At 46.4% G+C, this 17951-nt stretch overlaps 2 pseudogenes; one reads left to right on the top strand and one right to left on the bottom strand.

Moving 5' to 3' along the window:
- Positions 1 to 1767: 1767 nt before the first annotated feature.
- The window catches only part of LOC117193506, a 29248-nt pseudogene continuing 13064 nt past the window's right edge, over positions 1768 to 17951 (bottom strand).
- LOC117192264 lies at positions 6365 to 8896 on the top strand (annotated as a pseudogene).

Here is a 17951-nt window from a genome sequence, read left to right as displayed (position 1 = left end):
ACGGTGGCCAGAAAGTTTAAAAAGCTTACTGTGCCAAAAATTTAGTTCGTCACTGTACATACATATACATATACATATATATTTGTAAAGGTATATTTAATATATGTGGTATAAAGTAATATGTAACTATGCTTAGCTAAAAAATACACGCAAATTCTTTGATTACGGATTAAACTTAACAGCAAAAGCCTAGAAAAAAGTACCTAAATGTAAACTATTTGTAAGAGTGCTAAACTAAATATCGAAACGAGGGGGAACGTTGTGAGTTGCAGCGGACACCGCAACTCTACAGTTATACCCGATACTAAGTCAGTATGGCTCTCCTCCGGCAGACGCCGCTAATATTGAACGACACGACAAAGAGTGCGTGCGAGAGAGACAGAAAATCAGTCTGAGCGTGACGTCGGGCGCTGCGTAGCCACTGCAAATTGATTTCTTGCTTTTGGCTACAAAAATGATCCGATCTGATCCAGATTCAGCAATCTGATAGATATGATCATTATCTATGATTCTGCGTTCTTAGTTTTCTCGAATGTGCAATATTGTGGATGCCACAGATATTCGTCCTTTGCGGGGGCGGAAGTGGGCGGGGCGAAGTTTTGAAATATTTTTGTAGCAGTGACATATCACAGAAGTCTGGATCCAAAACATCGTTGCTCTAGCTCTTATAGTCTTTGAGCACTAGGCGCTAATAGGGACGGACAGACGGACAGACGGACGGACGGACAGACGGACAGACAGACATGGCTCAATCGACTCGGCTATTGATGCTGATCAAGAATATATATACTTTATGGGGTCGGAAACGATTCCTTCTGGACGTTACACACATCCACTTTTACCACAAATCTAATACACCCCAATACTCATTTTGAGTATCGGGTATAAAAACGAGGGGGAACGTTGTGAGTTGCTGCGGGTTATACCCGATACTAAGTCAGTATGGCTCTCCTCCGGCAGACGCCGCTAATATTGAACGACACGACAAAGAGTGCGTGCGAGAGAGACAGAAAATCAGTCTGAGCGTGACGTCGGGCGCTGCGTAGCCACTGCAAATTGATTTCTTGCTTTTGGCTACAAAAATGATCCGATCTGATCCAGATTCAGCAATCTGATAGATATGATCATTATCTATGATTCTGCGTTTTTAGTTTTCTCGAATGTGCAATATTGTGGATGCCACAGATTTTCGTCCTTTGCGGGGGCGGAAGTGGGCGGGGCGAAGTTTTGAAATATTTTTGTAGCAGTGACATATCACAGAAGTCTGGATCCAAAACATCGTTGCTCTAGCTCTTATAGTCTCTGAGCACTAGGCGCTAATAGGGACGGACAGACGGACAGACGGACGGACGGACAGACGGACAGACAGACATGGCTCAATCGACTCGGCTATTGATGCTGATCAAGAATATATATACTTTATGGGGTCGGAAACGATTCTTTCTGGACGTTACACACATCCACTTTTACCACAAATCTAATATACCCCAATACTCATTTTGAGTATCGGGTATAAAAACGATTACATATACGCGCAGGCAGGCAAAGGGAAGGCAAACGAAACATTTTATACAAACATTTATAGAGCTAGCTACGATCGAAATTACAAAACTAAGCACTCGAAAATACTTGGAATCTGTTGGCAAACATAAATCACATACTCGCACAGACACGCGCACACAGATACTGACATACTGACAGATACAGTTACAGACACAGACAATCACTCACACAACATTTGCCACGAACATATGTATATTTGTATAGGTGTATGGTATACTCTTTTAACCAGCGTAGTATTGGTAGTAGATAGTTTTTTTAGATAGTTTAGTTATCATATAGTAGGTATAGTAGATTAGGTAGCTTTACAACGACGGATAGTTTCTTGCTTTATTTGTGGTATTCGTATTTGTGTTTTTATAGTTGCAAATGCAGCGAAGCTTTTATTGTTAGGGCCCAGTTAGTAGTAGGATTCGTGGGATCCATCCAGGCACTGGCTGGACATGTGGATGGTGAGCGTCTGATAGGGAAGCGGCTTGCCCATGCTCAGATTGGCCGTCACATAGACGAGATAGCTGGAGCCGGGCATTAGGTTTAGTATGGTCTCCGTTTCGATGTTGTCGGCGCTGTAAAGAATCGCAAAGGTTATAAGACATGACAGATGCACTGAATCTTCGGCTTGCCTTTGCTGCCTCTCCCGACAGGTCATCCACTGGAAGTTCTTGTACTGCATCACCTGCCTGGGCACAAAGTCCATGCAGTAGTTGGTGGAATCCACAACGCTGCGATTACGCTGCGGCAGATTGAAGACAATGATGCAGTAGCTGCAACGAATGGAGAGCAACCGTGGCTATTGGAGAACTGTTATTCCGATTACTGGTATTTTTACAGATCTACCTGAGATCCCGCTCATCGGGTGAACCGTTCCAGGCTATGGTCGCTCGATTGCATCTCGTACGCACATTGAAGACGCTGATATTCAGCGGCAGCTCCGGGAGATCTCTAAAGAGATGCTCACTGCTCACAGCCACCTGCAGGAAGGGGGAGAAATATTGCTTAGCCGGGGGCTCACCAAAAAGGGGCTTTTTCATCCATCCTTACCAACACTTTCTGGGCACGCACAGCCTTGTCCTCGTTGCTGGGCTCGAAGCGCATCAGATAGCGTGCGCCGGTCTGGACCCCATCCTGCCGAAGATAGGTGGGTCGGTAGAAGGCATCCGATCTGACTACCTCATTCCGCTGGCGCAGCAGGCTGACTCGAATCTCACTGCCCGAGCAGGGAAGAATCAAGTGGCGCATATACGCCGGTGGCGGCTCCGTCTGCGGCACCTTGAAGCTGTATACCTGCATCCCGTGCTGCCCACCGATCTTGAGCAGAGTGAGCGACTGCTGCCGCAGGGCCATCGGCTGGGTGCGGTTGAAGCTCACCTGGCTGCTGCTCAGCAGCATCGGGAGGTTCTGGCGACTCTGATGGACCCCGTAGAGATCCAGCTGGTAGCTGCTCTTGGGCAGCAGGCGGCGGAGCACTTGCTGGCGTCTCTTCCCAGTGCACACAATGTGAAGATTGTGGCGCGGATTTAGGCGACGCTCGCGCTTTGGAGGCGAGCCCCAGACCAGATCCAGGGGACTGCCGCCAGTAGAGCAGACAGAGGCTTTTGGATGATTTTGCTCCACATAGGCCCCAACGGCCTGGCAGAAGTTGTCAAAAGGATTGCGGAACGACGCTGTCACCATGCGCTGGATGACCAGACAATAGTGCATGGCATAGTAATCGAATTTGCTGCAAGGGAAATCGAAGAAAAAGTGATTCAGGCTGTACATTAACATAATTCAGCATTTCCACTCACCTTCTGTCCTATTTGACCACCATTTGACGCTTTCGCACCCGATTGTGGGTGCGAATGTGGATGCGATGCGTTTCGTTGAGCAGCGGCCACGACTGCTGCGGATGCTCTGCCAGGGCGTCCACCTTCAGGGCGCCGGCCTGTCGCGCCTGGACAAAGAGATCGTACTGGCCGGCGAGGGCGCAGGGAAGCACGAGACTGCCCACAGCAATGCCAGGGCCAGGTGTAAAGGCTGCTGGTCGCAGTACATTCGCTGCGGATCGGGCCATTTGATGATCACGATGATGAGGTTGAGGTTGAGGTTGAGACAGTGCTGGGACAGTGCTTACCTGTTTGATTGTAGTACATCTTGCGGCCCACGGTCACCGAAAAGAGAATCGTCAGCGGCGTCGAGGCGTTCAGGTTCAGCACAAATCTGCAAGACGAGAAGAAGGAAGACGAAGGCGTGTTCAGACGATGGGTCAAAAATTATGACACTAAATTATCACACGCAATTTGTTCTGACTGACGCCTGTGGCTCTGTCCCGAGTCCGGAAAATGAGTCAGCAGGTTTTGGCTATACTATACCCTATCTAAGGCACTTTGATTACTATATGTTCATTCGAAGTAGGAACTTATTGGAATGGCCATGAGTTCCACACAAACCAATCAGTCGCATTATTGGGGTTTTAAAAACTTAATTGAAACATAAGGAGTGTATCGTTGCTTGAAAATATTCAAGGAAGAACGAAGAAAGATAATCACTCCATAAATGGTAACAAAGTCAAACCGGACCGTATTTAAAAAGTATCCACACTTTGCCTTGCCTCACAAGCAACTTGTATTTGTTTGTCCATCGCCTTGATGCTGTTGCAACATTGTTGCAGCCAAAGATTGAGTCCAAGTAGTCTGTGTTGCTGCCTGATGGAAGTTCTTTCTGCATTGTAATTAAATAAGAAATTTACGAGCAGTTTTTCTAATGACAAACAACGGCAAAGACAAATGCCCGGCCCGATACACCCACACAGGTCTTTATATGATGGGCGGTCTAGGATGCAGGGTGCAGGATGCAGGATGCGGGACGCAGAGGATAGCTATTGGCCATTGCAGCAAATGACTCATTGACTTGGCTAATGGCCGTTGGCCATCTCAAGTTTTATTTTTATGACCAGCTATCGCAGTCGGTATACTCGAATGGAAAGATCTGCGATAAATCTGGTAAGACCTAAGAAATGCCGAGATATATATTGGATCGTAGTATCCTTGATAAATAGCAAATGACTTATGTAAGGGGTATCCCAGAGTCGAGGACCAAATGGTGGCCACTACCTGGTGCCTATTGTGGTGCGGTTCTGTTTTGATTTGAGGCCGCGCAGGCTGGAGAGGAGAGCGGATGCTACAGGTGGCCGCTGTGGCGCGGTGGTTTGGCAGCGAATGATCGAATTGGGAATTGGAATTGTGCCGTCGAATTAAGTCGGATACGAACGATACGAGCGATGCCAACCGGGTGGGACATGCACTTTGAGGCGGATCGTTGCTGATTCTAGCAAAACTCTTAATGACTGCACGCGCCATAAATTGCGCTCGCGACTCTGGCGACCGGCAACTCGAGACGAACATCACGTACTCGGAGTCTGACTCTGACTTTGGCTCTGGCTCCAACTAGCACTCTGGAGACTGGAGCTGGATACTGGATACTGAATACTGGATACTGGAGATGTAGTCGGTCAATTGGAGCACTGCCGGGTCGCGCGACTCTGAAACTCAAGAGAGAACCACTAGTACTCGTACTCGTACCTCAACAAAATGAAGTAGAAATGGCTCCGAAAAAGGTGATGGCGACAAACCACGACATTAATTTAAATGTTTGCTAGCTGTTTGCTGTATTGTATGCCGAATGATCGAATGTTATACGAGCCATAAGCAAGGGGTCTCTAGTTCCTGCAAACCGTCGAACGGAGAGCACGTCCATTGGAGATGATGGAAATGAAAATCCCTGGCCCGACGCAGGCCTGCCTAAGCGAAAACGTGACGGGCCCAAGGCCCAAGCCCAGGTCCAGGCCCCGTCAAAGCAATGAAACTCGGAAAAAAGAAAAATAACATACGCCACGTGTTACGCTGAATTGCTACAGTGGTGTGGCGCGGCGCTCATGGGACACTCGTGGTTATCAAAAGGAATTCAGATTTTACTTTGCAGAGTAGGCTTGCAAGTTCTTGACTCCTTAATAAAGAAGTATTCCATTGCACTCCATTTGACTCAAATAAGAGACGTATTCTCACAGCAGTAATGAGATATCAAGTAAAAATTGGCCAAATATAGCCAATTTTTGTAGTCGCCAGTGAAGCAAACCCAGATTAAATTCCCTAATAATTTCCCAGATATAAAGCAGATTCAAATCACGCGCCAACTTGATTAGTTCCAACACCAAGGCTTTAAAAACAGCTACTTCGAATATGGAGCTTTAATTGCTCGAATGTTCTTTTTCGTCTCTCGAGACCGTATTCCATGGAAGGGTCCCGTTAAAGCTCGTCTATGCCGCTTAAGCCGACAGCGACGGTGAACACGCGGATCAATTCCATTTTTCTCCCAAAACACTTCGGTTGTGCCTGTGCCAATAGTGCCAAACTCTAGTGGAAGTTTACGTGTCCCTGTATTACATAATACATACCAAATTACATAACTGCAAGTCGGCGGAGAATCGACTAAAAAGCAAGATCAAGCTATATTGTGTGAATTCCGGCCAACGCCATTTGCCCAGCACAGTCCTCAAGCGGCGCGCGCCCCCGCAGCAGAAGGATGTTCATGTCCGTGCACATGGATGGTATATATGCATGTCGGCCAAAAGTTTCTCTCTCTGGCATTCCCCGGCCCAGCACCAGGCCACCAGCAGAAGAGTGATGGAGTGTTTTAATGCATTCGATCATTGTTGGGAGGCGGCGCCGCAGCGACTGAGCCAATATTTGCTTTAATTTAAGCCTCGCATGTTGCAATTGCATTGTTTGCTGCCACTCCCACTGGCGTTGCCATTGCTGTTGCTGCTGCCACTATCCTTGTTGTCGGCCGTCTGATGACAGCAGTCAATTATATAAGGCAAACATCAGCCAAAGACGAAAGTTGAATGCGCTCGATGGGCAATGATTTAATGGATTATGTCCAATCCGACTCATCCGACCCATCCCACCCATCCGAGAGCATAATGGACTCGGAATGGCCGCGAGAGTGCCATAAATTTCCCAAACTCCCAAGGAGGATGACTCAGGACAAGCCAGCTCCAGCTGCCGATATGCTGCAACACTCGTATGTAGGGTGTCGGGCAGGCACATCACATCACCACGCAGTTGACTACCCATCGTTCAGCGTGACAGACAAAAAATGGTCGAATTACCAGAGTGCGATCTGCCGTCCTCTTCTGCTGCTGCTGCTGCTGGTGGCACTGGAAAGGGTACTCGTCGTGTATGCCATAGTGAATCCCTCAAATGACACAGCCAACACGGTGATTTATATGCTGCCTGCCAAGGATCTAGGCCCAGAGACGTGGCGTGCAGGGGTGGACTGCCTGGACAGCTTTTCCCAGATCTTCTTCTACCGGCATCCCAGGGAACGCTTCACCCGCTCCTATAACCTAATGCTGACCAATGCCTTCAACCTGTCGACGCCCGCGCATCAGATCCAGGAGGGATTCCACAAGCTCATGAACGAGGCGGTCACCCAAGCGGGGGAGCCGCATCGCTCGGAGCTTTTTAAGCTGCGCGTCGTCTCCGACCACATGAGCCACCAGGAGAAGAGCAAGAACTTCGGCGAGCTGCTCCTGGCCGACAACTATGTGATCATTGTGGACACCGTCGAGCGCCTCCTCAGCCTCATGAGCCGCTATGTGAGCCGGATGCGCTCGTGGAATCCAGGCGCGCGCTTCCTGGTGCTCTTCCACAATCCCCAGGTGCACAACCGACCCTGGCGCGTGGCCTCCCAGATCTTCAGCGAACTAATGCACAGCTTCTACGTGCACCGCGTTGCTCTAGTATATGCGAACTCCTCTATGGACTACAACCTGCTGGTGAATGACTACTACAGCAACGTCGACTGCCGCATCCTCAGTGTCCAGAGCGTGGGCCAGTGCCACGATGGCCAGCTCTTTCCCAACCCCAATGCCGTGCACGCGGCCATGACGAACTACATGACTGGCTTCAGTCCGAAGAACTGCACCTTCTTTGTGTGCGCTTCCGTCTCGGCTCCTTTCGTCGAGGCCGACTGTATCCTGGGGATCGAAATGCGGATATTGGGATTTATGCGCAGCCGATTGCAGTTCATGGTGAGTCCAAACGATATTCCAAAATCTGATTCATTCCGTATTCTTTCCCTCAATCAATTAGATAAACCAGACGTGCAGTCTGGAATCTCGGGGGGAAATGGACAGTTCTGGGAACTGGAACGGCCTGCTGGGCAAACTGACAGATGGCGAATGCGATTTCGTGATGGGAGGCTACTATCCCGACAACGAGGTGGCAGAGTTCTTCTGGGGATCGGACTGCTACCTGCAGGATGCCCACACCTGGTACATCAAGGTGGCCGTTTGCCGGCCCGCCTGGCAGGCTATGGTCGGCATTTTCGAGCCGAGCACCTGGATAGGCTTCATTGTGGTGCTCCTGATCAGTTGGCTCTTCTGGTTCGCCCTGGTTAGCCTGCTGCCGGAGTCGGACTACTTCCAGCAGATCAGCCTGACGGCCATCAACTCGCTGGCGGTGTCCATATCGGTGGCCGTCCAGGAGCGGCCCGTGTGCCAGACCACGCGTCTCTTTTCATGGTCCTCACCCTGTACGGCCTGAATGTGGTGGCCACCTACTCGTCCAAGATGATAGCGACATTCCAGGATCCCGGCTATCTACATCAGCTGGATGAGCTCACGGAGGTGATGGCCGCAGGAATACCTTTTGGTGGGCACGAAGAGAGCCGCGACTGGTTCGAGAACGACGACGACATGTTGGTCTTCAACTCGTACAAAGTTTCGCCGGAGTTCACGCCGAAGACGGAGAACCTGCTGGCCGTGAAGTGGGGAAAGCGCTGCATCCTCAGCAATCGCATGTACACGCTCCAGAGCGCCCTCTCTCCACAGAACGTCTTCACCAGCCCCATCCAGATGATCATGAAGGCGGGCTTCCCCTTCCTCTACGAGATGAACAGCATCATCCGGTCGATGAAGGACGTGGGCATATTCCAGAAAATAGACGCAGACTTCCGCTACAACAACAACTATCTGAATCGCATTGCCAAGATGCGTCCCCAGTTCGCCGAGAAAGCCATTGTCCTCACCACGGAGCACCTGAAGGGTCCCTTCGGTATCCTCGGTGTGGGAGTTCTCTGCGCCTCCGTCGCATTTCTGGGCGAGCTAATGATTCGCTATTGGCCCTTCAGGCTGCAGGTCAAGCAGCAAAGTGAAATCTCTTCGACTCCGCGTACTCGTCGCACTCGCAGGAAAAGGACCTCTCGACATTTGCGGAGGACCCAGTGGGAACGGCACGTTCAAGTGGCTCCAGTCATACGATTTACGCCAGTCAAACGACGCAAAGTTCTCTAGAGACAATGGGAAATATATTTGGATTTGGTCTTGAATTGGGATTGGGATTAGATAGATAGACAAGCAAGGCAGAAGGCAAACTAAAACAAACTACGAGGAGTAGCTGCCCGCTTGGGCTGCGATAAAAATTGACTCAATTCCCATAAATTTGCAATTGAGAGACAACCCCAACGCGGTCTTCCTTGTCTTCCTCCTCGTCGCTGTCGTTTGCGTCGTCTGGTCTGGTCTGGTTCTGCGTCTCGTGTCTGGTCTTTGGTCTGGTCTGGTCTCTCCTGGGTCTGGTCGTTTCTGTTACTTTTCACGCGAAATACTTAAAATCAGAGACAAAATTCTATTTTTGCAACTATCACGAGAGAAGACAACCAAAAATGAACAGCAGAAGCAGATGCAGGCAGGCGGGCGGGGAGTCTTACAGCACCCCTTGTTGGGCGGCAGCCACCACCCCTGGCACTCCACTTTCCGCCAATTGACAATCAGCTTTGATTCAGCTTCAGCTTTTCCCAGCAGGAAAAACGCCAAACCGAAAACAGAGATAAAGAACAAGTTAAGGAGCCATTCCTATAAGTAGAACACAGTCCCTGTCCCTGTCCCTTTCCGTCCCGTATAAAAGAAAAAGTCACTGCATCCAAACAAATATCTCTTCTAGTACCTAATCGGATTGAACAAGTTTTGATTTGAAAATACTCGTATCCCGTATCACACATAATGAGTATGCCGCAACATACCGATCCTATGAATGATTCAGACCCACAACAATGCCACACAGAAATGGACAGAGGAGCCACACTCAATTACTCACACCGAAATGGGCGCAGTGAGCACTTAGTGGCTCCTGAACCCCTACCTTTCGTTCTTTCTGTTTGGCGAAATTTTAGACTATTGAACTAAGGCGCTGAAGTACCTACTCGTACTACCCATTTGCCTTGCCTCAGTGTGTCTGACTAAGAGAACTCTCAGCCCCAATGCGTCTCAACACAAATCGAGCGACGACGCTTCGCCACGCCCCTGTGTCTGATATGTTCGTACGGTCCGGTTCTATTCTGATGTCGATTCTGATGGTGATGCTGATTCCTATTCTGATTCCGATTTCAGTTTCAGTCTGCTGCTGTCTCGGCCGAGTATTTTCATACTCTGGCCAGTGCTATAAATACTATACTATACCCACTGTAGATATTCTCTGGCGACGCAGAAAGTTGTTCCGAATGATGACGATGACGATGCCGCTGATGACTGTGATGTTGATGTCGATGTCGATGGTGGGGCAATGGGTATTGTGCGAAATTTCTGCGGCAAGGTCTGTGCTGTTTCACTCAAAAAAACAAAGAATTATGCAGAGTTTTTTATTTCAAATTGTTGCCGTAGCTGTAGCTGCTGCTGCTGTGTTGCGGTGTGGTGGCTCCTTTGATACGCTTACAAATAAATAGTTTCACGCCATAAAGCAGGGAACGAGAGCACGGAGGGAGGTGTGGGAGGAGGCCAGGGCAATAAAAGTTGTTTACATCGCTTGAGCCTGCGGCGCACATAAAAATGCAACAACAACCCAAAAAACAACATCAACACATTAACAGAGTTTTGTTTTGATATCCTGTAGACATACAAATGTGCCAGGGAAGGGTATACTCGAATGGAAAGATCTGCGATAAATCTGGTAAGACCTAAGAAATGCCGAGATATATATTGGATCGTAGTATCCTTGATAAATAGCAAATGACTTATGTAAGGGGTATCCCAGAGTCGAGGTCCAAATGGTGGCCACTACCTGGTGCCTGTTGTGGTGCGGTTCTGTTTTGATTTGAGGCCGCGCAAGCTGGAGAGGAGAGCGGATGCTACAGGTGGCCGCTGTGGCGCGGTGGTTTGGCAGCGAATGATCGAATTGGGAATTGGAATTGTGCCGTCGAATTAAGTCGGATACGAACGATACGAGCGATGCCAACCGGGTGCGACATGCACTTTGAGGCGGATCGTTGCTGATTCTAGCAAAACTCTTAATGACTGCACGCGCCATAAATTGCGCTCGCGACTCTGGCGACCGGCAACTCGAGACGAACATCACGTACTCGGAGTCTGACTCTGACTTTGGCTCTGGCTCCAACTAGCACTCTGGAGACTGGAGCTGGATACTGGATACTGAATACTGGATACTGGAGATGTAGTCGGTCAATTGGAGCACTGCCGGGTCGCGCGACTCTGAAACTCAAGAGAGAACCACTAGTACTCGTACTCGTACCTCAACAAAATGAAGTAGAAATGGCTCCGAAAAAGGTGATGGCGACAAACCACGACATTAATTTAAATGTTTGCTAGCTGTTTGCTGTATTGTATGCCGAATGATCGAATGTTATACGAGCCATAAGCAAGGGGTCTCTAGTTCCTGCAAACCGTCGAACGGAGAGCACGTCCATTGGAGATGATGGAAATGAAAATCCCTGGCCCGACGCAGGCCTGCCTAAGCGAAAACGTGACGGGCCCAAGGCCCAAGCCCAGGTCCAGGCCCCGTCAAAGCAATGAAACTCGGAAAAAAGAAAAATAACATTGCCCATACGCCACGTGTTACGCTGAAGTGCCACAGTGGTGTGGCGCGGCGCTCATGGGACACTCGTGGTTATCAAAAGGAATTCAGATTTTACTTTGCAGAGTAGGCTTGCAAGTTCTTGACTCTTTAATAAAGAAGTATTCCATTGCATTCCATTTGACTCAAATAAGAGACGTATTCTCACAGCAGTAATGAGATATCAAGTAAAAATTTGCCAAATATATAGCCAATTTTTGTAGTGGCCAGTGAAGCAAACCCAGATTAAATTCCCTAATAATTTCCCAGATATAAAGCAGATTCAAACCCCGCGCCAACTTGATTAGTTCGAACACCAAGGCTTTAAAAACAGCTACTTCGAATATGGAGCTTTAATTGCTCGAGTGTTCTTTTTCGTCTCTCGAGACCGAATTCCATGGAAGGGTCCCGTTAAAGCTCGTCTATGCCGCTTAAGCCGACAGCGACGGTGAACACGCGGATCAATTCCATTTTTCTCCCAAAACACTTCGGTTGTGCCTGTGCCAATAGTGCCAAACTCTAGTGGAAGTTTACGTGTCCCTGTATTACATAATACATACCAAATTACATAACTGCAAGTCGGCGGAGAATCGACTAAAAAGCAAGATCAAGCTATATTGTGTGGTGAAAGTGCAAAGTGCTACGTAGAGAAAAAGAAGGTGATTATAGAGGAAAGCAGGTTTGGTACATTCACTGAATTCCGAATCTATTACAGAATCTCTTGGTCACTGGAGGGCTGCCGTGCTTTGGCGCTCTCACGCCTAACCCCCCACGCAACCTCCAGTGTTTTATTTTTGGCCGCTTCGAATTACCAGCGTTTCCGTTGTACGGACGATCTGTATCGACTTTTGAATGCCCTCTAATCGTATCTTGCGAGATGCAACTCAACCTCCTTGATGCGGAATCGACAACGCCTAGGAATTAAAGTGGAAATTTATGTCAGCTAAAATTGTGCAGAAGATGTGAATACAAGATCAGGAATCGGAATTTAGGGTGACCTGTGTCGTGGACAACATGTGATCATCGATTCGTGAGTACGAACATACCCGCGAAATAGCAGGGTATAGCAGCGGTGCAGCGTAATGAAAGGGAGAGCGTGATAGCTCACACGCCAAGAGCGAGCTTTCGTTCGAAGAGAATTCGGACATATGCGTGCGTATGCACACACATATAAACGTGCATTAATTTGATCATCGACATTCTCTTAGCTTTGTCTTGTTCTTTTCTTTTGCTTGCATTCTTGTGGTTGCACTTCAATTAAATTTGACTTTAAATGTAAAATCATATAAACATATACAGTTATATTAAGGAATATCTTTCCCATAGAATTAATTTCTTTATCATATGTCTTAAGTCCTTTCCTAATCAACTCAATGTTAAGCCTTGATTCACTCTGGCAATGTCGGCCAAAATATCATTCTTTAATTCTTTACTTTTTATATAATTAATATTGTTCCACAGCTACCGAAGCAGTTCATTGGGCCCAACGAGCTCGTCAAGGAAAGTGTTTGAATTTGGTAATGATCATTAATTTCGATTGAATGGAAATGTTGACCTTCGTGAGTAAAAAGGCTCAGTTTTGCTATGAATTGTATTTTATATTCTTAAGTTAATGAACCTTTTGTTATATATGAATCTTTTGAATCTTGATTAATAGAACTATTTTGAATTGACATGAATTTGGAATAAATAACAACCATTCTGTCTAAGTACATAATGCCAATGATGCATCGAGTGTAATAATGCAGCGGTAGTTACGTTAGGGGCCATGCCAACATCGTTCCACGCATTGCCGAAGGTAGGGAGGGTATAGAGGAACTAGTGATCTCCTACACCTAGGATCACTAAATTAAATACGCGACTACCGGATTCCTTCTTGCCATCTATGCCGACCGGGGATTGATTACATTTGTTTTTTTTGTTTTGATCAAAGTAGATTCTGTGTCAGTGCACTTAAATTTTTATAATATGGCCAGAACAAGGAAGTATAGGGATAGGAAAGACCCCGAACCCATCCAGCGAGCTAAGCCCAGAGCGCAGTATAGTGCACTAACCCCGATTTCCTTTCCTGCTGAGGCTGCATTGCCAACAAGATTTAACCAGCCCGTAGCCGTAAATTTTTATAAAATGGCGCCCAACGTTGGGGCCGAAGACGAAACGACGTGTTATAATCGGAAAAGTGTAGAAAAGATACGATTATTTCCAGATGAGGATAATTCCGAACGGTTGGAGTAACCTTCGTGCTTCACGGTTAAGCTCTGTTAATACATCCATTAGCCTGTTAATTAGAAAATTCGGTATATCGTGTAGACGTGTAGTCAGCTTTTGGAATGGAGATTTCAATTCGACTGAGTGGGGATTGGTCTACCAAGAAATGACGGCGTGAACTGTATAGATGTCTGAAGAAAATATTTTAGTAGAATAAAGATGTTAGTGCCGTGTATCTGAGCTGTGGAATTTGCGATTGAAATTCAGGATTTTGTATTGATCGACCCAACCAGACGCACGACCACTTTCAACTTTATAGGAACATGACTTGTTCGGTACTTGGAATGGCGGCTCTTAGAGAAACTTTGAGTTCCCGACGAGTATCAAACATAGTCTAATAGGAACCTTTAATATCCATTTAATTCAATAATCATAGAGGCAGAAGAGAGGAGTTACACATCGATGTAGAATTGGCATTTGTGGAAAAGACAGAAAATATTTTGCATATTGAAAAAAAAAAAAAAAAATTAAGAGGAAATATGGCCAGTAAAGATAATAGCTTTGAAACTGCATTAAATCAGCATGGCTATTGTCGCATTTGCCACGATAAACTTGAGAAAGATCAATTGTTTGCCACGACACCGTGTCAACATCAATTTCACCATTCCTGTTTGACAGATTGGCTTAAGAGTTCACCGAGTTGTCCAACCTGTCGCGGACTATGCACTACAGAATTGTTAGTTCGGGGAAATGTTGATTTGGCGACGGAATTAAATAACGCGGACCTTGCAGAGGTAGGAGATTCGAACACTGAAGGAATTCCCCTCGATGCGCCAGGGCCAAGTGGAAGTAGATTTCGAGGTAGAGGCAGAGGCGCTATTCCCAAGTCAAATATAGTAACGAGATCTAAGCAAAGGGAGGGAAATCCTACCCCTACAGACCCAACTAGCCAATCGCTGAATTCATCTAACGCCATGGATAAAAGTGAAATTGTTAATTTGGTAAGGTCAATGATGGGCACCCAACAAAAGACGTTGTTGGAGAAGCTAACCGCCCATATAGAGACAGCATTGAGCCATCAACTGAGTTCGTTTCAATTGAGATCGGGACTTGCGGAGCAGGCTTTGAATTATCAGCATGTACCAGCAGACGTTAGGAGTAGAGCAAGCCAAGAGGCAGACTTAAGGAATACTAGCAATCGCTCTTCAGTTTCAATTTCACCAGAAAAGGTAGGACATGTTATTCAAAACTGGAAGGTAAAGTTTGACGGTAGTAAGGACGGTCTATCGGCCACAGAATTTATTTACCGGGTACGTTCCTTGACGGCACAGAGCACGGGAAGACGGAAACAATTTCCAGCTGGTTTGCGATCATTTGCACTTATTGTTATCCGCAAAAGCAGGTGATTGGTTCTGGCAGTTCCATCGTAAACATGAAGAGTTCGCGTGGGAGACTTTTTGTCTGGCATTTAGGGATAAATATGACGATGCTGCCACGGATGTCGACATATGGCGTAGAATCGCGAAACGAAAGCAAAGGGGAAATGAACCTTTTGATTCCTATCAGAATAGTATTGAAGAGTTGGTGAATAGACTCGAGCGTAGCCTACCAGAATGCGACCTTGTTAAGCTGTTGATTGACAATTCGAAAAGTACACTTCATCACGAGTTACTACATTTGAATATCACTTCGATAAAGAAATTACTTTTAGAGGTTAAAAAGCACGAACAATTTTATTCGGAACTTCGAAACCCTTCTTACAAAATGCCTTTTGTAAACCGGCGCAACATCTCCGAGATCTCTCCGGAGAGGGAACACCTTGAGGAGCCTGAACCAATAATATCAGCGATCATGCGTAATAAGATGTCCTGCTGGAATTGTGATATGATAGGGCATAGATGGGATGATTGTGTGGAACCTAGAAGCATATTCTGTTACGGTTGTGAACCAAGAATATTTACAAGCCACGTTGCTCTAAGTGCCATCCTTCGGAAAACCGGCTTCGGGATGTGTCAACGAACCCCCTGTAGGCACATCCGTACCAAAACATAGCGAAAGCATCAGTCAGACTATAGATGAGGGTTTAGCTAAAACCGCTATGGACTCAGGATTTTTATCGGATAAACGACCAACTAGATATTTACCCTTACATGTAAGACTGTCAAATTACAAGGAAGCTAGAAATAGGATATTTGGCGATCTTTGTACCATATCAACTACGACAAAATCTAAAAGACCTACCCTTCGATTACGCAAAATTTTGGAAAACAGTTGTTAGCACTCGACAATGCTTAATTGCTTCCATATTCAGTACGGGAGATAATCGTCTGTACACACCCATCACGATTGAAGACAAGGTTTACAACGCCTTGTTAGATTCTGGAGCGTCGGTTAGTTGCGTTGGCAACAATGCCGCCCGTGCTCTCCTTAACCATCCGAAATCACGTAAGTGTTCGGGAAGGGTTAAAACAGCCAGCGGAACCAAATGCTCGGTTGAGGGCATTTTCACAGCGACTATTACATATCGTAGTCTCACGGAAAGTATAGATTTTTTCATCATACCAAACTTAACCCAAGAGGTTTACTTAGGAATTGACTTTTTTAGGAAATTTAACCTTGCTGATCGACTCATGAGCGAAAGTATCTCTGAGTTAGATATAGGTCCCACGGAGGATGAGGAAAGCTCACCCAAGTTTCACAAACTTTCTAGTAAAGAGCAGGAGAGACTGCAAGGTGTCATCGAAAGTTTTCCTTCGTACGAACGAGACGGATTGGGCAGAACCAGCATTATTTCGCACTCGATCGACGTAGGTGATGCTAAGGCGATTAAACAAAGACACTGGCCAATCTCCCCTGCGCGCGAAAAACTTATGTTTGCTGAGGTAGATAACATGTTAGCTCTCGATATCATAGAACCTTCTTGCAGTCCTTGGAGTAGTAATTGTGTTCTTGTTCAAAAAGGTGATAAGGTTCGGTTGTGTTTAGACTCTCGCGAGATCAATAAATACACGAGGAAGGATGCTTACCCCTTACCACATATTGACGGGATCTTAAGCCGCTTACCTCCAGCGCGGTATATAACTGGTCTTGATATGAAACATGCTTTCTGGCAAATACCATTGGACGAGCCATCACGACCGTATACTGCGTTTACCTTTCCGAATCGTCCACTGTACCAATATAAGGTCATGCCATTTGGTCTGACAAATGCACCTCAGACCTTATGCCGCTTAATGGACCATGTCATACCCCCACATTTACGGAATCGAGTTTTTGTATATCTCGATGACTTGCTGGTTCTATCCGATGACTTTGATTCGCACTTGATTCTTTTGCAAGAAATCGCACTATGCTTAAGAAAAGCGAATATCACTATCAACGTTCGAAAATCTAAGTTCTGCATGAGAGAGATTAAATATCTCGGTTTCATAATTTCGGATGGTCAGATCAAGACTGATTCATTTAAGATTCAGGCAATCAACGACTTCCCAATTCCAACAACGGTAAAGCAGTTACGACGGTTTCTCGGTTTATCCGGATGGTATCGACGTTTCGTCGAGAATTATGCCTCCGTGAGCTATCCATTGACCGAGATGCTTAAGAAACAGAATACTTCCTTAATATGAAATGAAACCGCAACCAATGCTTTTGAAGAATTAAAACGAAGATTAACATCAGCTCCAATCCTCAGAACTCCTGATTTTTCTAAGAAATTCATCTTATTGTGTGATGCTAGTTCTTTTGGTCTCGGGTGCGTCCTAGCTCAAGAGAATGAAGAAGGCTTCGAAATGCCAATTGGATACATGTCGGTTAAGTTATCCAAAGCTCAACGGAATTATTCCGTTACAGAACTAGAATGTCTAGCAGTTATTAAGGGAATTAAGAAATTTCGAGCTTACATAGAAGGCCAGGAATTCTTAGTAATAACCGACCATGCAGCATTGCAGTGGTTGATGCGACAAAAGGATTTGTCTGGAAGGCTCGCGCGATGGGCTATACAGTTACAGGGTTTTGATTTTCGCATTGAACATCGGAAGGGTTCACAAAATGTTATTGCTGACACTCTGTCAAGGCAAAATGAATCTTCAGTAGATGAGTTTATAGATCTAGGGCCGATCATCGATTTAGAGTCCGAGCATTTCACTTCGTTGGAATATCTTGATTTAATTGAACGCATTCAGCAGAACCAAGAGAAACTTCCAGATTTAAAAATAACAGATGGCTATGTATACAAACGCACCGAAGCTTCGATTGGAGATTCTGAATCTGACCACCAGTCGTGGAAATTATGGGTACCCT

The sequence above is a fragment of the Drosophila miranda genome (assembly GCF_003369915.1).
Source record: "Drosophila miranda strain MSH22 chromosome Y unlocalized genomic scaffold, D.miranda_PacBio2.1 Contig_Y2_pilon, whole genome shotgun sequence".
Classification (NCBI taxonomy): Eukaryota; Metazoa; Arthropoda; class Insecta; order Diptera; family Drosophilidae; genus Drosophila; species Drosophila miranda.
Note: the sequence above shows the minus strand (reverse complement) of the source record. Positions and strands in the feature narration are given on the sequence as shown.